General features: G+C 36.4%; 2 protein-coding genes across 25 annotated transcripts in view; one reads left to right on the forward strand and one right to left on the reverse strand.

The window, feature by feature from the left end:
• The window catches only part of RAD52 (RAD52 DNA repair protein), a 120,157-nt gene that overhangs the window by 104,206 nt on the left and 1,095 nt on the right, over nucleotides 1-14,856 (reverse strand). The window lies entirely within an intron of this gene.
• ERC1 (ELKS/RAB6-interacting/CAST family member 1) overlaps nucleotides 1-14,856 on the forward strand; it is a 534,848-nt gene that overhangs the window by 11,993 nt on the left and 507,999 nt on the right. The gene's annotated exons all lie outside the window — the stretch shown is intronic.

Raw genomic sequence — 14,856 nt, forward strand, 5'->3', positions numbered from 1 at the left:
TTTTAGATGTAGGGGAAAGGACAGTTGATGGGGAAGGAGGAGACTAAGATGACTTCCAGACTTTCAGATGCAGCAAGTACAATAGTGCTGTCTAATTAGTAGCTACTATCTGTACATGGCTATTTAAAGTGATTTAAATGAAGTAAAATGTAAAAGTTCTTCAGTTGTAGTAGCCATATTTCATGTGCTTAATAGCCAAATGGGACTAGTGACCTCTGTATTGGAAAGTGCAGATACAGAACATCTTTATTGTGACAGAAAGTTCTGTTGCACAACACTGGTCTGCAGTTTTTGTACCTAGTACCTTTTCCCCAGAGGAAAGTCAGAATAATAGATGGTGTTTGCCTAAGTCTCCTAGGAATTCTGGCTTCACGATATTTAAGGGATTCTCTGAGTCTCACACCGTCATCACCATCACCACCAGCACCAATCATCATCAGGTTTAGAACACTTCTGTAATAGAGAAGGTTGTGTTGGAGCACTGAGCTAGAGGGACAGTGATGCCATTCATTGAACTATTGATTACTACAGTGAGGGCAATAGGAACCTCTGGGCGGTACTGTCCAATAGAAATATAATGTAAGCCACATATTAATTAAAATTGTAATTCACATTATAAAGAGAAAATATTAGATCTTATAATTTTTATAATACCTTATTTAAATCAATACATCCAAAATAACCATTTTCAACGTGTTAAAACATACATTAAAAAAACTTTAAATGGGCAATTCTACATTATTTTTTCATACTAAGTTTTCGAAATCATCTGTATACTTTTTTTGGTAGCATGTCTGTTTTTGTTTTTAAAATTAATTAACTTTTTGAGTAATCTCTGCACCCAATGTGGGGCCTGAATTTACAACCCCAATCAAGAGCCTCAGTGCTCTTCCAGCTGAGCCACCCAGGTGCCCCTAAATTTAACTTTTAACTACAGTGACATAAAATTAAAAATTCAATTCCTTGGTTTCACTAGTCATATAATAAGCGCTTAGCAACTACATATGGTTAGTGACTACCATCTTGGGCAGTGCAGCTCTGGAATAACCAAGTGCATTCACTTGATATTTGGAAATTTCCGGTCTGGATCTCAGGAAAGAGGTATAGAAATAGACCAGCTAGATGGCAGAGACTGAGGAATGGGGAGATAAATAGTTTGTGTTTTAGGACAAACTAATATTAACTTTTTAATGTTTCATTAAAAAAACCCATAAATGTATCTGATATGAGTTAAAATAGTAGATGAGTATGCAGTGTATGGTAGTGGTTAAGAGTGTGACTTTAGAGTCAGATGTGTGATCATGGGCACTTACTGAGTTTTTTTAAAAAAAGATTTTATTTATTCATAAGAGACACAGAGAGGCAGAGACACAGGCAGAGGGAGAAGCAGGCTCCCTGTGGGGAGCCAGATATGGGAATCGATCCCGGGATGCTGGGACCATGACCTGAGCCAAAGGCAGATGCTCAACTCTGAGCCACCCAGGTGCCCTTTACTGAGCTTTTCTAAGCCTAAATTTCCTCATCTAGAAATGGGATAATAAAATCTTTTTCCCTGAAAGCTTTGCTGGGAGGGTTATAGGAAAAATTTGTGAGTATTTATCACATATAATACATGTCTCATTTCTAAGTTACCATTTAATTCTTTTGGACTGTACCATCAATTTAATAATTTCTTTATTTTTTAAAGATTTATCCATTTGAGAGAGAGTGTGAGAGTGCAAGTGGGGGCAAAGGGAAATGGAGAGAGAAACTCAAGCAGACACTGCATTGAGTGCAGAGCCTGATGCGGGGAGGCCGATCCCACAACCCTAAGATTACCATCTGAGCAGAAACCAAGAGTTGGATGCCCAACTGATTATACCACCCAGGCACTCCTTAATAATTTGTTTTAAAAGGGCAGCCCCGGTGGCGCAGCAGTTTAGCTCCGCCTGCAGCCCAGGGCGTGATCCTGGAGACCCTGGATCGAGTCCCGCGTCGGGCTCTCTGCATGGAGCCTGCTTCTCCCTCTGCCTGTGTCTCTGCCTCTGTCTCTGCATCTCTATGAATAAATAAATAAATAAATCTTAAAAAAAAATAATTTGTTTTAAAAAATTATACATCTTGATATAAGCTGAATTCCAACTTTAGAAACTTCATATTATGAAAGCATGTTTATCTTAAAATAGAAGAAATATACTTATTGCTTGTACTGATGAGTGTTCATTATGATCCACATATTATGTTAAATGCTTTACATGATAGAAAGGTTTTTTTTTTTTAAAGGTGTGGTGTAGCCCGTTTCTATTGTAAAGTTTCACATAAGCAGATTTTTGTAATAGAAAGTCTATTTTAATTTTGAAACTTTGAGATGTATGATGGTCTAAGTCTTTTTTAAGTTAGTCCAGGAACCATTGAATTCTGCTTGAATCTCTTTGGCTGTCTTAAATTTATGATTTTGTAGCACTCTAGGCTCAATCTATAGAACTTAAAGAGTCTGTAATTCTACATTTGTGTATATACATGTAAAGAATTATGATTAAAAGAAATACCCTTGATAGAGTTTATTTAGAGAACCATGGTAACAGGAGAAAAATGGTCTCTCAAAGAGAAAGGAATTATAATTTTTACTGGCTCCACAAATGATTTTTTTCAAGTCTTTTTCTTAAGACCCATCTTAACCTTTTATCTGGCAGTGTGCCATTTTTTAAGTGTACTGGAGAAGACAAACATTTTTATAATGCTTATCCCATGTGTTGAATACCTCATATGTGTTAAGAAATCTTGATGTCTTCTTCTTAGTAGTTCTGTATACTCACTCAGGTCTGAAATAATATTAGATGTCTTACATCTGTATTATTGCAAATCATGAAAAAAAGGTATGATGCCTTTAGGGCCAGCAGATAGGTTTGGTATTACATTCCTGTGTTGGGAAGGATTTTGAGACCAGGTTCAAAAGGAGGAATTGCTCATCTTAATGTAATTTAAGGTGGCTTTTCCCTTTTGTTTCTGTTTAAAACTTGTAAACATTTGTTCTTTTTTAACAAGTGTTATATACCCATTTGGAAAATTTTGGCAACTACTAAGAACAAAGTAAACGCATTTCCTCCCATTCTTTTTGTTTTGCTTATATGGAAATTTGCAAAATCTAGAATATACTGTTAAATGTATATCCATTTTTGTTCACTGTGTTGTAAATATTTTTTATATCAGGCATTAGTTATAAATGTATTTTTTTGTAGATGGTATATTAAATCATAAAGATTTTACTTAAATATTTCTCGAATGATTACTAATAAGGCTGGCATATCATAATTCGTAATGTAATGGATCTTTGTACATTTTAGGTCATTTAAGTAGATAGGATTCTTGTGTATGGAATTATTGTATTAAAAAATACGAATGTTTTTAAGACCCTAAGCATAACCATTGTCAGATTTGCTGCTTCCCAAATGCTTTTACATTTTAAAGAAGGAAACAAATGCTTTGAATACAAATGCTTTTATTATTTTAGGGAAAAAATTAAACATTGAGTACCTACAATTTTTCACTTTTTTCACTTAAACTTTTAAAGTTTATGAAATGTTTCAGACATGCAAAGGGATAGAATTATATAATTAATACTTGTATACCCACCACCTAGCTTAAGAAATAAAATATTGTAGGGCTAAAATCTCCTTGTGTAACTTTCCTTGATTATAAATGTCTTGATAAACAATGATGTGGATATTTAGAATTTAGAATAATTGAAGAATTATACAAGTCTAAGTCCCAGATTTTTTGGGTCAGAATTCAGAAATTCTCAGATTTTAGAAAGATGGTATGATGCATATACCATATGAATCTAACTTTCCAAGCAGGATTGAAGGGCATCTTCCAATTCCTTCATCAAACACGGAGGTATTTCTGAATCAATTTAGGTGTGGTTTTGCCACCAAATTGGTTATAAAAGGTTTTGGTTTTCAGAGATTTTTAGAATTCAGATTTGAGGATAATGGCTTGTGAACATGTGCATCTATTCACTGGATTTGTTCAGTTTAATCTGGTAGGATATGTTCATCTTTCTGTTGAACTGATAATAGTTTAGTATGAGATGTGTAAAGTGAAAGGTTATATATCTACAATTCAAACAATTTCATATTTTAGGATTTTAAGATATCAGGGTATCAGCGAGGACTGGAGTGGTTGGGAAGGTCTGTACAGCTTCCAGCTGGACTCCATTACACTAAGTGGCACAGATTGTGATATAATTAGGAACAACTATGATTAATAATCTTGTATTTGCTTCTAAGTATCTGCTTGACAAGATGTTTGTCATAGTGAGAACTTTGATAGACCTTACAATTAACTTGATTAACTGATTGATAAGAATTACTAAAAACCATGATTACCTTGACTATAGAGTTAACCTTCCATAAAGAAGAATGTAATGGCACTGATGACAAATGTTAAGTATTATTGCTGGTCCTAGCAGAGGGGCTTTTTCTGGTAAGAATGTCACCAAAACACTGCTACTGTTGCCATATAATTCTGTAATTTTTGGTTTCTGCGAGAATCAGATTAAGGTCATGCAACGTGATGCACAGTGTTAGCAAACCTGATAAGCTGTGTACTGAGTGTGGAAGCAGACACATCTGTGTTTTAACTGGTAGGGGTGTGTGTGTGTGTGTGTGTGTGTGTGTGTGTGTGTTTAACCTACTACTCAGAGACTTTATCAGCTAGGAGCCTAGCCTGTTAATTACCATATAGTAGTGCTGTGAATGGTTGAGGCCTTTTTTAAGCCATTAGTTTATAGTGAGAAGTGTGTGTGTGTGTGTGTGTGCGTGCGTGCTTGTGTGTGTATAAAAGTAATATGTACTGTTAAAGGATTAAAAAGAAAAGTATCTGTGCAAGGGAAAAAGTGATTCCATCTGAGTTTTCAGAAATAGTTGCTTACTCTCCAGATAATTCCTGTGTGTATACATACATACATACATATGTGTAACCTTTTGTATACTGATGGGATTGTATTATACATATTATACAATTCTTCTATAACTTGCTTTCTTTCATCTTTCAAAAGATATCATTGATGTCTTTATAGAGGTCAGATACAGATTTAAGAAAAATTTTTAATAGAATTTTATTTTATAGTTTGGAGATACCATTATTTAATCTGTTGATGAAAATTCAAGTTCTCTCCCTTTTTGCTGGTACAAATCATAAAATAATTGAACATCCTTGCACATATATCCTTAAATCTGTGAAATTTTAAAAGTGAGACTTCTAAGGTCAGAGGGCATGCACACTTGAAATGGATGTGATAGATTCTGCCAAATTGTACTTGAATGGAATTTTAAAATTTGGTCTGTTAATCTTTGCATGGAGTGCTTAAGAAAGCAGCATGTTTCTTGCCCCTCGTAACATTTATAACCCTTTAACAAAATGAACAGCATCTTAAAAATGTTGAAATAGTGTTTAAAATATTCAGTTCATTTTCTGATAATAAATGCTAATACCGATAAATATAACTCATCACAGCAGGTTGGACTAGTAATTTTGAGATTTAGTCACAATTTCACATACCATGTTTTATTTTTTTTAATTTTTAAAAAATTTTATTTATTTATTCATGAGAGACACACACGGGGAGGGGGAGAGAGAGAGAGAGAGAGATTGAGAGACAGAGACACAGGCAGAGGGAGAAGCAGGCTCCATGCAGGGAGCCCAACGTGGGACTCGATCCCTGGACTCCAGGATCACGCTCTGGGCCAAAAGGAGGCGCTAAACCGCCGAGCCACCCAGGGATCCCCACATACTGTGTTTTAAATAGCTAATAGGTGATATATTTTCTAGTTCACCTTGCACATATCTCAGAGCACATCTATGGCAGCCTGTCCAGTTGCAATTAATTTGAAGTAGATTGCTATTGAAAGATTTTCTGCTTTCCCTAGATTTATGAATTTTTGGTGTTCTTTGGAGATTTAGGTTGTAGAGAGCTATTATTATTCTTCTAATCTGTGAAGAAAGAGTTGAGACTCCTGTTTGCATTTTCATGTTATGCTTGTAGCTATTTGTGGGAAGAGTGAGAATTATTATTATTTTTTTAAATGTTTATTTATTTATGATAGTCACAGAGAGAGAAAGAGAGAGAGGCAGAGACACAGGCAGAGGGAGAAGCAGGCCCCATGCACCGGAAGCCCGATGTGGGATTCGATCCCGGGTCTCCAGGATCGCGCCCTGGGCCAAAGGCAGGCGCCAAACCGCTGCGCCACCCAGGGATCCCAAGAGTGAGAATTAAAGGCTGACATACAATCATTGTGTGTTGAAGCCTTTTTATTTTTAGGCCTCTGGGTGTATTTCAGGATTCTGAGAAGCTGTATATGGGTGTGTGCGGAGTGGGGCCCGCGAGGGTATGTTTTTCGCAGTATGCATATAGGTGTTGGTACAAATGCTCTTCTTGCAGGGAATTAGGATTCTGGAATTTTCTGGTATTCTCTTAATGGTTTTCCTAACCTAGTTGACAAACTTTGTGTGGTGAATATATAGTAGTGGCCAGGTCTGAACTGAATTTTGTTGTTTTACTTGAAGACCTCAAGGAGATTTGGTAATGAATATGGGAAGTAGGATTTAGGATGTTAAGAAAAACATTAGATCATAAAGAATTGACCTCCACAGCTATGCCTCTCTCACCTTCCGTTTTGTTTCAGCAGCATTTTGGTTCCTTTTAGAAGCTTTGAAGTAGATTTTTCTCATAATTACTACTTCTTGTATGGCCATCTGTATATTCTGGTTAAGGGATACAAAAAACACTTTTCCTGTAGGAGCTTAAATTGGAGTTTTCCAGAAGGAACTTTACTAAAGAACTAAGGGAGTAAAACCCCAAATCTCACCTGCTCCCCACTTTTTTTTTTTTAAGATTTTATTTATTTATTCATGAGACACAGAGAGAGAGAGAGAGGCAGAGACACAGGCAGAAGGAGAAGCAGGCTCCATGCAGGGAGCCTGACATGGGACTTGATCCTGGGTTTCCAGGATCACGCCCTGGGCTGAAGGCAGCACTAAACCGCTAAGCCACCTGGGCTACCCTTGTCCCCCCCACTTTTATAGAGCGTTTTAAAAATAAGAGAAATGGGTTATTTAAAGTAGTATGTGTTTATTGTAAAAATTATAAAATTTACAGCAGGATACTACTTTTTTTTTGGCCTTTTTTAAAAAAAGATTTTATTTGAGAGAGTGAGGGAGAGCCAGCATGAATGTGGTGAGGGGCTGAGAGAGAAGCAGACTCCCCACTGAGCAGGGAGCCAGATGCAGGACTCAGCCCCAAGACTCTGGGATCCACCTGAATCAAAGGCAGTCACTTAACTGACTGAGCCACCCAGGCACCCAGGATACTACTTTCTTATTCTCACTTAACCTTTAGTTGACATTTCCTAGGCTGGTAGAGCTTATAGGATATATACATTAATTTCCTTTCACCTTAATTGTCTCACATTGATGCTAGGGATGTATATCATATAAAGACACATAATGTCTGAAGTAGATTGGCTTTCACATTCTTGATGGCCTTGATGCCTTCCCACTTCTTTTCTCCCCTTCCCTTCTTTCCACCACTCTGTCCATATGCTTATAAACATGTAGTGACTGAACACATGCTATGATATACTAACGAGTAACGTGTGTGTGTATTAAGATCCTATTTTCATAGAGTGTATAGTGTAGTAAGAAATAAAGACAACACATAAAGTATTCCTAAATTCTAATGCATCTTAAGAAGGGAGCAAGCAGCATCACATTTTCTCTGTAGTTCCTACTACTACTTGGTTCTGCAGTGAGTAATGTTTACATATCATCATATTTTAAACTTTTTTGGCTTTCTGTTTTTAGAATTGATTTGTAGACAAAAGACAGTTATAGATCGGAAAATAAATATTATGGACCTATACAGTGTAAAAATAACAGTAAAGGTGATTCATGTGAGGGGCACCTGGATGGCTCAGTTGGTGAAGCATCCAGCTCTTGGTTTTAGCTCACATCTTGATTGTAAGTTCAGGCCCTGGGTTGGGATCCACACTGGGTGTGGAGCTTACTTTAAAAGAAAAGAAAAGAGAAGAAAAGATTCATGGGAGGTAGTTGGATGTACAGGAAACCTGGATTTCTCATCTTATGCTGAAATAGGTAGTAGGAGGCTAAGAGTTTAAATTTGATGGAGGAAAAAAAACAAAGCATATTAGTTAAAATGATAAAGATAACCATTAAAGATACTGAAACTAAACTGTAGCCCAACAAAAATTGGGGAAAAAATGATTATGAACAAATTTCCTCACCTTTTATGAGGAGAGACTCAAGAAAATATATTTGAAGTTTAGATAAATCAAGAAAGAAATGTTCATTTTTTTAAAAAACATTTTATTTATTTCTTCATGAGAGACACACAGTGGGAGTCAGAGACATAGGCAGAGGGAGAGGCAGGCTCCATACAGGGAGCCCGACGTGGGACTTGATCCCAGGACTCCAGGATCACACCCTGGGCCAAAGGCAGATAGATGCTCAACCACTGAGCCACCCAGGCATCCCCATTTAATGTATTTATCATCTACCTTTTATGTGCTAGGCCCCATTCTAAATGGTGAGTTACAGCAGTGAACAAAAAAGGGAACATTTACTATCCTCTTAGAGCTTTAATTCCAGTGAAGGAGGCTGGCAATATCAAAATGAAGAAATGAAACAAATTGCATATTATATATATGGTAATAAAAGCTATGAAGAAAAAGTTGAATAATTTAGAGTTATGGAGGTAACTAGACTAGACTTAAAAGCAGAATGGTCAGAAGTGGTTATTTGTAATGACTGAAGGGAAGAGAGTTTAATTTTTATTATTTGAATTTTTATTTCTACGTGTATATATTACTTGTTTAATAGTAATAGTTAATGTCATAGGTATAAATATATTAAAAACATATATTACCAAAATGGACACTAAATATATTTGACTCCAAACATGCTTATAATTTTTTGAAGATTATTATTTAAATAAAAAGTCATAACATCAAGTTCACAGTAAGTTAACACTTCACATCAGGTAGGATGGCTAGATGGACAGTAACAAGTGTCCATGAAGGTGTGGACAGATTAGAACTCTCATACATTGCTACTGAGAATGTAAACTGTTGCAGATACTTTGGAAGACAGTTTGACATTTTCTTCAAATGTTACGTAGAGTTTTCATATTGCTCAAATAATTTTACTCTGAGGTATATACCTAAGAGAATTACAAATACATGTCTATACCAAAAATTTGTACATGAATGTTCATAGTAGGATTATTAATAAGGGAAGGAACCCAAATGTCCACCAACTAATGAATGGATGAGCAAAATGTGGAATTTCCATACAACAAAATATTATTTAGCCATTATATGGAATGAAATAATGATACATACTGCGCCATGAATGAACCTTGAAAACGTTATGCTGAATTGAAGAGACACAAAAGGCCTCATATTATATGATTCCATTTATATGAAATATTCACAGTAGACAAATATATGGAGACAGTGGTTATCAGGGCCTGGGAAATGGGGAATGAATCTTATGGGTTTGTGGGATTTCTTTTCGCAATGATGAAAATATTCTGCAATTGGTGGTATAATTGTACAACCTGGTGAATATACTAAAAATGACTGAATTGTACACTTTAAATGGTGAATTTTTTGATATGTGAATTATAGCTCAGTTAAATATTGAAGCAAAAATGAAAAGGCATACAAAGAAAAGTATATTGATTCTCGGTGGGGCATGGAGGGGAAAAAAAGAGTATTAGTATTAGAATATGGGGCTTTTATTAAATGAAGAATGACCATTTGGCATTTTTAATATGTCTCCCACCCTTAATTTGATAATGTCTATCAAAATGAACTATTATTAATGGTAGCATGTCCTATCCCTTAAGTATGTTGGGCTAGGAAGATAAAATTAAGCAGGAGACACCAACATGTTTGGGGATAGAGGTATAAGGTACGTGTACCAGTGTTTTAAGGATAGGCAGAGGAAGAAGAGCCAATAAAATGTATGAAAGAGGGATTGTCTTAGATAGTAGAAGCAGAAGAGTAGTATTAGAGACACTCAAGTAAGGGTTTCAAGATAAAAGTGGTCAGTAGTGTCAAATGCAGTAAAAGTAAAGAGAATCTGTTGATTTTGGCTTATAAGGAAACCATTCTGGCTTTACTCTAGAAGTGTTAGTGGGAGTTTTAGTGCCTAGACCTTTATTTTATGCCAATATACCATTTCTGTTGGATATCTTTATACCAACCATTCCTGAAAAAGTTTTTTTTTGTCCTGATTGTAAAAAATAGTACGTGCTTGAAAAAAATCTGTGGTTTGACAAGAAAGTGCGATAACCACCAGAAATCTTACTACCTAGAATTGTACATCCTGCTGAAACTTCAAAAAAGAAAAAAAAAAAAAAACAACCCCAAAACAGTAACAACAAAAACAACAACAATCTCAGGTAGAGTCTGTGTTTATAACTTTTTCTTTTTTCTCTTTCGTTTGACAATAGATCACAAACATCTTTCTCTGTCATTGAGTATAGAGCTACATCATCATTTATTATGAGATGGTATATTAGTTTTCTAGGTTTGCTGTAACATAATTGCCACAGACTTGGTGAAGTAAAAAACCAGAAATTTATTCTGTTTCAGTCTTGGAGGCTAGAAATCCAAAGTCAGTATGGGCAGACCTTGCTCCCTATGAAGGCACAAGAGAGAATTCCTGGTTTCCTCTTCCTGGCTTCTGGTGGCTCTTGGCAGTCCTTGGTGTGCTGTGTGGCTCATAGCTGTACTATTCTAGTCTCTGCCTCCATCTTCTACATGTGTGTCTACAACTGAATCTCTTTTCTCATAGGACACCAGTCATTGGATTTAGAACCTACCATAATCCAGTGTGAACTCATCATCACTTGGTTACATCTGCAGACTCTTTTTCCAAATGAGATCACATCCAGAGGTTCCTAATTGACGTGAACTTAGGGGTGACACTATTCAACCTATTGCAGATAGTAATTCATTTTATAGTTTTGCCTTAACTTACATAGTCAATGCCCCATTGTTGGACATTTAGATTGTAATTTTTCCCTCTTAACATAATGGAGATGGAATAATATATGTAGTCGGTGATCTAGCTGGCCACTCCCTTGCCCCATCTTAACTGGATGGACATATGCAGCAATCTTGGCCTAAGATGAATATGATCATCAAGAGCTTAGGCTCCTTGGGAATGATAGTTTGGGTTGCCATCAGATAAGCCACTGAGACCTGTAAACAGGATGAAATTAGTGGAGGAGGGAAAAGATGAGTACCATTTATGTTCTTGAGAGACTACAATCTGTAGTTTGTTTCCAGTAACCTTCCTCGTCTGTGAACCCCTCAAGAATAGAGGGCTACGAGAATCATGGAGAAGCTGCTTCCTGTTCCTGGGTGGGGAAGTGATCCTGCAGTGCAAGGGGTGGACTGTGCAGCCACACAAATGTACTGTTCAGATCTCCTGTTGTGGGGAGCAGAATTGCCTCACTTTTTTTTTTTTTTTTAAATATTTTATTTATTGATTGATGAGAGACAGAGAGAGAAAGAGGCAGAGACACAGGCAGAGGGAGAAGCAGGCTCCATGCAGGGAGCCTGATGTGGGACTCGATCCTGGGTCTCCAGGATCACGCCCCTGGCTGAAGGTGGTGCTAAACCTCTGAGCCACCGGGGCTGCCCAGAATTGCCTCACTTTTCCTACTTTTATTGCCTTTGTACTTTTGTCAAAAATAAGTCGTCCATATATGTGTGGGTGTATTTTACTTTTTAAATTAGGAAAGTAATTCATATTTATGTTAAAACCTGAATCAGTGTAGAAATGAAAAAATGTAAAAACCCACCTCTCCTCATGATTTCTTGTATTTTTCTTATAAATTGAAAAAAATGTATCTTGTGTCTCTTATTACTCACAGACTTACATTCTTTTTCTTTTCTTTCTTTCTTTCTTTTTTTTTTTTTTGAGAGCGGTTGGGAGGGAGCAAAAGGAGAGGGAGGATCCTAAGCCGGCTCCAAAGCCCAGTGTGGAGCCCGATGTGGGGTTTGATCTCACAACCCTGAGATCATGACCAGAGCCAAAATCAAGAGTCAGATGCTTAACTGACTGATCACTGCAGGCATCCCAGACTTATTCTTTTTAATAGTATTACCATAATTTTAGACTATTACCAGAGTCTTTTTTTTTTTTTTTTTAAGATTTTATTTATTTGAGAGAGAGAGCAAGAGAGCACAGCAGGGAGGGAGACAGAGAGAAGGAGAAGTAGACTCCCCTCTGAGCAGGGAGCCCAATACAGGGCTCAGTCCCAGGACCCCAGGATCATGACCTGAGCTGGAGGACTCTTAACTGACTGAGCCACCTAGGTGCTCCTGAGTCTTGTTATTTCAAAGAATTTAGTTTATTCTTACTCAGTTTTCCCACTTGTGTGAAAGTATGTGTAAGATGAATTCCTAGAAATGTAATGACTAACATTTATTGAAAACTTAGAACTAGATAGATTTTTTTTTTAAAGATTTTTTTTATTCATGTGAGACACAGAGAGAGAGGCAGAGGCACAGGCAGAGGGAGAAGCAGGTTCCCTGCAGGGAGCCTGATGCTGGACTTGATCCCAGGACCACAACCTGAGCCAAAGGCAGATGCTCAATGGCTGAGCCACCAGGTGTCCCTAGATAGATATTTTATACTTATTCACTGATTTGATTCTTTTAGCTGTCTTTTGAGGAATATACTCTGTCCATTTTTATAGATGAAAATACTGAGGCTCTGACAGATTCATTTGTTTAATGTTACACGTTTAAATCATGGAGCTGAACCAACCAGTGCAAGCGCAAGCCTTTCCTACTACATGACTAAGCCTCAGGAGTCCGGTAAGAATTAATTCACAGGGAGCTTGTTGGGATGAAATGTATGTAAGGTCTAGAATTACATTTTTGTTACTGCACATTTTTATACTTGCTCCCCAGAAAAGATTTTAGGTCATGCTTTTGGTTTCATACTTGAGCACAGTGTTATTAATATGCTTTAGTACAAAGAGCAACAGTGTTAAGGAGGATACTATAAAAATTACATCTCTGTATTCTGAGCACTGTGGCTTCATGATTTGGAATTGTATTTTTAATTTTTGCCATTCCATTTCATTTAGGGAACTTTAAAAAAATGACTTAAAAATTTAAAAAATGACTATTTAAAAAATAAACCTAATCATTATGAATGTTGATAGTCTTTTATACCTTTAAAAAAATTCTTTGCTAAGTGTGTACCACTAAAACTATTAATTTCCTTGCTTATAAGTGTATACCACCAAAACTGGATTAATTTTAGGTATTTTCTTTAAAGATATTATTTATTTGAGAGAGAAAATGTAAGCAGGGGGAGGGGCAGAGAGCGAGGGACAAGCAGACTCCCCACCGAGGTTGGGGCCTGATGTGGGGCTCAATCCCAGGACCCTGAGATCATGACCTGAGCCAAAGGCAGATGCTTAACTGATGAGCCACCCAGGCACCCCAATTTTAGGTTGCTTGACTTTATTTTCTGAGAACACATTGAAATTTATCCTGATAGGGAAACCCACTGTTTTGAGCCTTTTAGGCTATTTTTGAGTTAAGAATGCTTTGGTGAAAAATAGAAATGCTGTAAAAATTATAATTTTTTTTGTGGGAACATGGAAATATGATTTGATGGTGAAACTATGTCATTAATAAACACCAAATCTAAGATAAACCAGATTTTTAGTAATGTTCTTATCAGAAGGAGATTTTAGGAAGTTTTTCTAAACATAACTCTGGATAAACTTGCAGAGTTTTAAATGCTGTGCTGATATTTTTTAGTATTTTTAAAAACTCAAAATATAGGGTAAGAATACTCATTTGAAGTACTTGATAGGTCTTAGGCTATAATATTAACTTGCCAGATAATTTAATAGACTGTTCAGTATTAAAAGCAGTGTTGTATCCATAGGCATATTTTTTACACGTGGTTGCTGTGTGTGTGTGTGTGTGTGTGTGTGTGTGTGTGAGAGAGAGAGAGAGAGAGAGAGGACAGAATTTAAAATTTTTTTCTTATAAAACGAGAGGAATTAGTCTGTTCTTATTGAGCTTAATGATGTCTTTTTGGAATTAAAATGTAGCTAGCGAATTTCCTATTTTTATTTATCTAAGAAAAGCAGTTTGTTTTTAAAAAATTTAAGTCTTGACTGTTTAGAACATTTCTGTGATTTTCAGGGCATAATATTAGAGGACAGAAATACATAGCAATACATATAGAGAAGGAGGTTGTCAAATTTATGGAATTTGGTTACAATTTAAAAATAAAGTTTATTAACTTGAAAGAAGTGAAAAAAGGGCTTTTATTATATTTGTCTTACATTGCATTTTTTTAGTTTAATTTTTTAAAAGATTTTATTTATTTATTCATGACAGACACACACACACACACACACACACACAGAGGCACAGACACAGGCGCAGAGGGAGAAGCAGGCTCTATGTAGGGAGCCCGAACATGAGAGTCGACCCCTGGTCTCCAGGATCACACCTCAGGTCGAAGGCAGCACTAAACTGCTGGGCCACTGGGGCTGCCCCTTACGTTGCATTTAGTTGCAGTTTCCTTAAACTAATTTCAAGCTTGCTACAACCTTCTCAATATAGGAACTATTTTAATGAATTGTATTCAGATCAGCTTGTAGATTCAGCAAACATTGCATATTTGATTTGTAATAGGTATTATGCTAGGTTTTGGAAATAAGACATTCCTTTAAGGATGCAATTAATTAACTAAAACAGAGTAAGTACATTATTTTGAAAGCCCTTGGTTCCATGAGGGGGTACC

This window comes from Canis aureus, chromosome 25 (genome assembly GCF_053574225.1).
Source record: "Canis aureus isolate CA01 chromosome 25, VMU_Caureus_v.1.0, whole genome shotgun sequence".
NCBI lineage: Eukaryota > Metazoa > Chordata > Mammalia > Carnivora > Canidae > Canis > Canis aureus.